Source organism: Eriocheir sinensis, unplaced genomic scaffold (assembly GCF_024679095.1).
Source record: "Eriocheir sinensis breed Jianghai 21 unplaced genomic scaffold, ASM2467909v1 Scaffold713, whole genome shotgun sequence".
Classification (NCBI taxonomy): Eukaryota; Metazoa; Arthropoda; class Malacostraca; order Decapoda; family Varunidae; genus Eriocheir; species Eriocheir sinensis.
In genome coordinates, this window is record NW_026112069.1 from 167,501 (window position 1) to 177,272 (window position 9,772).

Below are 9,772 nucleotides of genomic sequence, written 5' to 3' on the forward strand. Positions count from 1 at the left end.
ACACACGCTTGCACGCACCTTACTGATACACACACACACACACACACACACACAGTACAGACATACAGGTATAGGCTACACACACCTTCCTGACACCCCCTCCCCCACACACACACAGTACAGGCATAGGCTACACGCACCTTCCTCACACACACACACACACACACACACACACACACACACACACACACACACACACACACACACCTGTTCCCTTCAACATATTCATGTATGATAAACACAAATAAATATGATGAAGTGAAGAGGAAGAGGACCCTGTCATCTCGCGCCTCTCTCCTCTGTGATTGGCTGGTGGCCACGCGCCCGCTACAGTGTTGCTCGTCAGTGCGTGAGATGTACGGAACTAGGCAGGAAAAAAAATATCGCGCCCCGCACACACCACATTTGGTCTTGGCTCCAGCAGCGACCGCCCCGATTCGCATTTCCACCTCTTCTCTTCTCTTCTCTCTTCTCTTCTTCTTCTTCTCACCTCCCGGGCAATCACTCGATGACGACCTTGAAATGTACAGCGTCTTAAGGCAGTCACTTAATAACAGCGACTCACTGATATTAGGAGACTTTAACCTCCCCCATATCGACTGGGCGACACTGTCAGGTACAGAAGGCGAGTCACATAGAATGATCGAATTTCTAGAAGAAAATTATCTAAGCCAAATGGTTTCTGAGCCAACTCGACAAAATAATATACTCGACCTTGTTATAACGACCCAAGATAACCTAGTCAGTAGTGTCACGGTAGGAGAACACCTCGGTTCTTGCGATCATAAATTAGTGCGCGTCGACATTAAAGCTCAATCATCAGTGACTGAAAATAAAGTAAAGGTGCCCAATTTCAAAAGTGCTAACTTCGTAGAAATCCGGCAACAACTAACAGAAATACAACTATCAGATGACGGCAACGTAGAGGAAGCCTGGCTGTTTTAAAAATCACTTACTCACTCAGCAGAACACATTCGTCCCCTTGTGCGAGAAGCGAATTAACACTAATAAAAGCCCACCGTGGTTTAATAGCGAAATTAAACAATCAGTCAATGAGACAAAATTGTTTTACAGGTTAAAGAAAGAACAAAGCACGCCCGAAAACATTAGACTTTATAATGATGCCAGGCGACGAGTAAAAAGACTAGTAGGTCAGGCAAAGCGTAGATACGAAGAAAATATTGCAGCCAACTGTAAAAATAATCCGAAATCTTTCTTCAGTTACATAAACAACAGAAAGGCGATCAAAAGTGGTATTGGACCTTTAACAAACAGCGACGGTGCACTAGTGACTGACAGCCAACACATTGCAAACCTCTTAAACAATTACTTTTCCTCGGTGTTTAATACTAACAGTCTTCCTCTCGCTACCACCAACACCAGTACTATTGTAAATCTCGAGCATGCATTGCCTAATTTTGAAATAACAACCGATGAAGTCCTTAAAGCTCTCCATTCACTTAAAACAAATAAAAGTCCTGGACCTGACAAAGTATATCCAACTCTGCTGAAAGAAACAAAGAGCGAAATACTCCTCCCTCACAACCGTATTCAATATGTCCTTACGACAAGGCATCGTCCTTCAGATTGGAAAAAGGCTAACGTGACACCGATTTTCAAGAAAGGAGACAAAACGTACCAGGTAATTACAGGCCCATTAGTCTAACTTCGGTTGTAGGTAAGCTACTTGAGGGCATAATTAGAGACAAAATTGTGAATTACCTTGAAAGCCACTCATTGATTGGGGACTCACAACATGGCTTCCGAAACAAAAGATCCTGCCTATCAAATCTATTAACCTTTGATAACGACCTCTTCACTGTTTATGACGTAACCAAATCACTGGACGTAGTCTATCTTGATTTCCAGAAAGCGTTTGATAAAGTCCCGCATCATAAATTACTTTACAAATTAAAGCAAATAGGTATTGACGGTCAAGTAAACCAATGGATCGCGAATTGGTTGAGCAACAGACAACAAAGAGTAGTGATTGACGGATTTAACTCAGAGCGGGCGCCTGTCACTAGTGGCGTCACTCAGGGCTCGGTCCTTGGCCCAGTGCTCTTCATTATTTACATCAACGACGTGGATGTTGGACTCAATAACCGCATTAGTAAATTTGCAGACGACACAAAGATTGGCAACTCGGTTCTCACTGACGAAGACAGGCAAAGCCTCCAAGAGGATTTGCACAAAATTTCAGCTTGGTCGGATAGATGGGAGATGCCCTTTAACGTAGACAAGTGCCAGGTCCTTCAAGTTGGAACGAGGAATAAGAAGTTCGAATACGAAATGCGCGGCGTTAAACTCAAAAGCGTTCAATGCGTCAAAGACTTGGGGTCAAAATCGCGTCAAACCTCAAATTCTCACAGCAATGCATCGATGCAGCAAATAAAGCGAACAGAATGTTGGGCTTCATTAAAAGAAACTTTGTATTCAAGAATAAAGATGTAATACTCCTGCTCTACAACAGTTTAGTCAGACCCCACTTGGAATATGCGGTACAGTTTTGGTCTCCCCACCATGCAAAGGATATTGCTAAATTAGAAGGTGTTCAGCGTCGGGCAACGAAAATGATCCCTTCCTTGCGCAACAAATCCTACGAAGAAAGGCTTTCTACCCTTAACATGTTCTCTCTTGAGAAACGTCGCCTCCGAGGAAAACTGATCGAATGTTTTAAAATACTTAATGGTTTCACGAATGTAGACAGATCAACATTGTTTATGATCGATGACACTTTGCGCACGAGGAACAATGGCGTAAAACTCAGATGTAGACAAGTAAATTCAGACTGCACCAAATTTTTCTTCACCAACGTTGTAGTGCGAGAATGGAATAAGCTTCCACCGTCAGTGGTCCAGTGTAACACGATTGACTCCTTCAAAAATAAGCTCGACCGTCACTTCCTTCAACTTAATATCAACTAGAGTAGAAATGCAACGTTTTGGAGTCTTCTGATTAATGTAAAATCACTTAGGTTTAATTAAGGACAGACCACCAAGTCTGGACCATGGGGTCTGTGTGGTCTGATTTTCTATGTAAATCTATGTAAATCTCTCTCTCTCTCTCTCTCTCAAGGTCTTTTAGTGTGGGAAATCCGTCCATTCTTCAGGTTTCATTTGCTTTACTTTTATTTTTACTTGTTATTGATTTCCGCCCCGATCTATCCTGCTTTTTATATATATTTCTTCTTTTCTATTTTCTTATTTCTGCTTCTTCATCTTTTTATTTGTACATTGTCTTCTTCCGTTCACTTCTTAATCTTCTGCTTGCTCTTCCTTCGTTTCATTATCATTATCTTCTTTATTTTCTTCCTTTCTAATACTTTTCATTTTCTTGTTCTAGCTCATATTCTAGCTCCTCATTTTCCTTTAATATCTTCCTTTTCTTTCAACTTTCAAATTATCGCTTTCTTCTCCACCTCCTTCTTCTTCTTCTTCTTCTTCTTCTTCTTCTTCTTCTTCTTCTTCTTCTTCCTCTCCTTCTTCTTTTCCTCGTCATGGTATATTTTTCCCCTCCCCTTCACCTCATCGTCCCTCCTTTCTTCCTCACGCCCACCTTCATTTACATCCTCATTTCATCCTTCCAATTGTCCCCGTAAAACTCTCCCCCGCCCCCCCCCCCCCCTGTCTCTCTCTCTCTCTCTCTCTCTCTCTCTCTCTCTCTCTCTCTCTCTCTCTCTCTCTCTCTCTCTCTCTCTCTCTCTCTCTCTCTCTCTCTCTCTCTCTCTCTCTCTCTCTCTCTCTCTCTCTCTCTCTCTCTCTCTCTCTCTCTCTCTCTCTCTCTGTTTGGTCAACGTGTCTGTTTCATTTAACGTATTAGTTAGGTCGCTTTAGCAGGTATCACCATTACCTTCCCTACTAATCATTACTTCTTTAACCACTACCTACACCACCATGCATTATTCACCTCATTATTAGCACCGTATCACCTATCATACGTGTCACCATCTTGGTCGTCGTTATTCTAATATATTTCACGCTACACACTTTTTCCCTTACATTTCTTCTTTCCTCTTCGTTTCTTCCCCGGGGTCAGGCGCACGATTATATGAAGGACAGAGAGAAGAAATGAGAGGAAACGGAAAAAAGATATGAAGTTTCAATGAGATGGAGGAAGAGATAATAATTATAAAGGGTTGCACATTATTTTCAGCCCTTCTTCGTTCTTGTGGTAGGAGGGGAACGGGGTTCTACATATACGAAGGGTCACACACACACACACACACACATATATATATACTATATATATATATATATATATATATATATATATATATATATATATATATATATATATATATATATATATATATATATATATATATATATATATATATTATCAAAGGAAATGAAAGGTGGAAGAGATGGATGAAAAGAAAACATAAATGGTCACATACTTTCCAGTCCTCCTTCTTTCGGGTACTAGGAAGGTTCGGGCACTCCATATACAAGAGATCACAAACATACATTCTTCCCTCCCAAAGCCTTGATCTGCAGAAAGGCAACAGTAATGGCGGCCCAAACGTCGACTTCCAGCACTTGGCGTCTGGCTCAGCGCGGCCTGCACTGAACGCGAAAATTAATATCATCCTCCTGTCTAGTCACTCATGCAGGGAGAATGGGAGAGGGAGAGATTTTTTTTTTTTTTTTTTTTTGCCACCAGCCCGGGCTCGACTATTAAGACAGAGGGAGAGAGGAGGAAGGGAGAGAGGGAGGGAGGGAGGGAGGGAGAAGAAGGAGGGGGAAAGGGTGATGCAGAAAGTGTTGAGGACGAGGAGGAAGAGAGCAAGAGGAGGAGAAAGGGAGTGATGCGGAAGTAGAAAGAGTAACATGCGGAAAGAGATGTGAAGGAGAGGAGGAAGAGGAAAGGAAAGGGAGTGGAGAAGGGAGGAGGGAGGGGGAGAGGTGGGAAAGGTGAGCAGAGAATGTTGAAGATGAGAAGGAAGAAAGAGCAGAGGAGGAGGAAGAAGGAGGTGATGACGAAGTAGAAAATGTGAGTGGAAGGAAACGAAGGAGAGGAAGAGGATAGAGTGTAAGAGGAAGAGGAAGGGGTAAAAAGGGGTGGAGTTGGAGGGATAAAACGTGGAAGATGTGGTAGATGAGTGTGGGAGGGAGGAAGAGGTAGAGGGAGGGGGAGAAAAAGTAGAAGATGGGGAAGGAGAAAGGGAGGAAAGTAAGAGGATGGAGCGTAAGAATGGAGTGAGAAGTAGAAGGAAAGGCGAGTGAAAGAATAGAGAAAGAATAGGAGTAAAGGGAAGGAAAAAAAGAAGATATCAGGAGGAAAGAAAACGAAGAGAGAAAGGAGAGGAAATAGGGGAAGGAGACAAAGCATGGAAGAATAGAGAAATGAACTAAGAAATAAAAAAAAGAAGAGAAGAAAACAAAGAGATGAAGATGCTGCTGGAAGGTAAATTACGAACTGTTAAAGAGACTTAAGGACGGAACGATTCATAAATAAGAGAAGGATGAGAGAAGAGACAAAGACGAATGCAGACAGAGGAAGAGAAAGAGAAAAAAGGGAAAGAACACCGGGAAGTAAGTAAAGAGATTAAGGAAACCAAATAAAGATATGGAAACAAACGAGAGAGAGAGAGAGAGAGAGAGAGAGAGAGAGAGAGAGAGAGAGAGAGAGAGAGAGAGAGAGAGAGAGAGAGAGAGAGAGAGAGAGAGAGAGAGAGAGAGGGGGGGGGGGGTTGAGGCATGCTAGTCAAGAGGAAGTGTGAGGTGTTTACGAGATAGGCCAAGATTTGTACCTCGAGTTATTTATTTCCTCCTGACGCGGGAAGGAAGGAAGGAAGGAAGGAAGGAAGGAAGGAATTAAAGGAAGGAAGGAAGGAAGGAAGGAAGGAATTAAAGGAAGGAAGGAAGGAAGGAAGGAAGGAATTAAAGGAAGGAAGGAAGGAAGGAAGGAAGGAATTAAAGGAAGGAAGGAAGGAAGGAAGGAATTAAAGGAAGGAAGGAAGGAAGGAAGGAAGGAAGGAAGGAAGGAAGGAAGGAATTAAAGGAAGGAAGGAAGGAAGGAAGGAATTAAAGGAAGGAAGGAAGGAAGGAAGGAAGGAAGGAAGGAAGGAATTAAAGGAAGAAAGGAAGGAATTAAAGGAAGGAAGGAAGGAAGAAAGGAAGGAAAGAATTAAAGGAAGGAAGGAAGGAAGGAAGGGAGAGAGGAAAGCCAGATCCAGTTTTCTGTATCACTTGCTCTTTCTTTTTGTATCCGTGTGTGTGTGTGTGTGTGTGTGTGTGTGTGTGTGTGTGTGTGTGTGTGTGTGTGTGTGTGTGTGTGTGTGTGTGTGTGTGTCACTTTGGTAGTCATCCAGCGCTCATCTCTTTCCTTTCAGGTGTTTTTCAATTCGTTTTATTTCTTCCGCTCCGTTTTAAAACATTCTCGTCTCTCTGTTCGCTGCTTCGTTAGTCTCTTAGTCAAGCAATCAGCCGGTCAGTCGTCCAGTTTGTCTGTCTGTCTATATGAAGCTTATTTATGTCTCTCCCTATTTTTTCTGCTTATCTGTCAGCGTGTCTGCCTATCTGTCTGTCTGTCTGTCTGTCTACCTATGAATCAATCTGCATTTGGCTTTTTGTCTGTTAGGCTGTCTGTCCGTCTCTATATCTGCATTTGCCTTTCTGGCCGTCTCTCTCTCTCTCTCTCTCTCTCTCTCTCTCTCTCTCTCTCTCTCTCTCTCTCTCTCTCTCTCTCTCTCTCTCTCTCTCTCTCTCTCTCTCTCTCTCTCTCTCTCTCTCTCTGCCAGCGGGGTCGTGTACGGCAGGAAACTATTATTGAAACTATTACTGAAAAGAAAACGAGAAAACTACTGAAAATAGTTTAGTGGAAAACAAAACAAAAAAACAATCGGGAAAAAAAATGTTATAGAAAAAAAAAAGTGAAATTGAAATAGTTTAGTTTGACACCAATGAGAAATCAGAGAGCAGCCCTCAACACTCACACACAAAAAAACGAGCATTCATAAAAAAGCCCTGGAACAACTAATCCAATAAATGGTTTAGTGGACGCCATAGACATCCAAGACCCCCCGTCATGTTATCGAGTAGAAAACGGGAGGCGCGGACTGGAAAGAGAGAGTGGGAGGAAAGGCGCGGAGGGATAAGGGAGGCAGAGAGGGAGGGAGGGAGAGAGGGAGAGTGTAGGAGGGACTTATGGGCAGGCAGGAGGAGAGGAAGATGTATAGGTAGGTGAAAGGAGCGAAGGAGAGAGAAATAGGGAGAGGTGGAGGGAGAGAGCGAGGGATATGCATAGAAAGGCAGAGAAGGGGAGGAAGAAAAAAAGGAAAAAGAGGAAGGATGGAGGTGAATGAGAGGTAGAGATATTCGTAAGAAAGTAGAGACGAGAGAGAGACTTAGAAAGATAGGTAAACACAGAGGGACATTATTGAAAATAGGCAGAAAAATTAAACAGAAGGCAGAGAAGTAGAGTTAGGGCTGATTCGTTAGTTTATTGACCACAAATTTCAGTCGACATGCAAAATGATCTTAAAAGGTGTCCTCTCTAATATAACACAACAAAACGTAGTATTGAACATAAAACATTAATGGTCCACTCCGCCCGGAACAGCACACAGGACGCACCAAGCCTCGGCAAGTGTATCATTATGCAGATTAAACCAAACGGACGCGAGCATGTAATAGGAAACAACTTGAGACGGAGATTAAACAGCGGCCGGGCATCCACTCCAAGGCAGTGCCCTCTTAGTGTGCGGAGCCCGGAAGATGATGGGCAAAGAGAACGTGGAATGGAGACGTGGATACGGAAACACAAAGCTGCAAGGAACAAAGCATTGTAATAATAATAACAACAATAATAATAATAATAATAATAATAATAATAATAATAATAATAATAATAATAATAATAATAATAATGGCGTGAGGGATGCTTCATTAAGGTCTCAAAGGATCAATACGAGGCTGGCTTGATGAAAAGGAAGTGAAAGAGAGGGAAAGGAGAGAGGAGAATGGGAGGAGAGTACTGGGTGGAGGAATATAAAGGATTAAACAAGAGTGGAGAGAAATACACCAGAATAGGAAGAAGGAAATATAGAGGAAAGAACAAGAAGTGGGGAGAAACAGAAAAAAAAAGGAGGAAACGCTGGAGAGTTTCGTTTAGTCGGCGCAACATCTGTGGTCATATGCCGCAGACAGACAGAAGGGGAAGGAATTATAGAAGGGAACAGATCCCAGGAGACGGGACACAGCCCCCGATTAATACCTGGTACCGATTTACTGTTGGGTGGACAGCAGGGTTGGAGTAATTGTAATTGTAATTTAATTGACATGTAATTAATTACAATAAAGTATGTAATTGTAATTGTAATTGTAATTGGATCTATAACTTAATGAAGTAATTGTACTTATATTTAATTACATTATAAAGTAATTGTAATTTAATTGTAATTGCGAAAAAAGGTAAGTCATACTAAAATTCTGATAATCCTTGTTTTTACTGCTATGGTGGCAAATATGTAAATACTGTATATGATAAAGTATGGCAACCCTTACTGGACAACCTACGCATTATACGAGAATCAGACGCGTCCACTTTTCCCTGTTTGGTGGACTGGGACATATTTCATTGCTTCCTAAACCGTCATACGGCGAAGTCCTCCTCTAGACTTTCTATTGTAAAGGTAAGAAAGACATTGTTTAGTAATCTGTTCCCTGATGAATGATGATGACTGTAGTAGCTGAGATGGTGATGATAGCTCATGGGATGACGTCATGATGAAATTATGTAATAGTGATTAGTGGTGATGGTGACCAGTGTCATAGTAACAGGCTAATTTGTTGGAAAGTTAATCGCTGTAGGTGTAGGCTTGTGCTGATAGGAAAGTAGTAGTCTAGTAGTACAGTAAAGTGGTAGTAATGATGGTGAAAGTAATAGCAAGATGGTGATGTTAAAAAAAATAATGATGACGATCATACAGCAGTAACAGGGAAATAATTATGAAAAAAATTGATGATGCTGAATTGCTGATCTGGTGATGCTGGTGATAGTAATATTAATAATAATGGTGACAAGTATTATGACTGTAAGTAAGTAAGTAAGTAATGTTTATTGTCATAATATACACATATATATATATATATATATATATATATATATATATATATATATATATATATATATATATATATATATATATATATATATATATATATATATATATATATATATATATATATATATATATATATATATCTATATATATATATATATATATATATATATATATATATATATATATATATATATATATATATATATAATAACGAATCTAGCCTGTCAAGCGAAGCTTCCCGACAGACTGTATATTTATTTCATTGTACTATTATCTTTCTAAAGGTTGCAGATAGCTCCCAACCATAAAGCTAAATACAAATATACAATAAATAACAACATTAACTATAATACCAGATGAAGTTATAATAGTTATATCTAAAATGTTAACTATGATAACAACTACAACAGCATCAACAATAATTATAATAATAATAATAATAATAATAATAATAATAATAATAATAATAATAATAATAACAATAATAAAAATAATATGGACAATAGTACTATGCAATTCACTGATTAGATTTAATAATGTAAATTTGTGTTCATGTTTCAGAATAAATTCTAATTTTAACCGTGATTGTTTTGGATTGCAAATAAGTGTGTTTTTACTGACTTTTAAATAGAGAGAAATTATTACTATTAAGGAGATTTTTATTTCTACTGGCAAAGAATTCCAAACTTGAGGTCCTGAGCA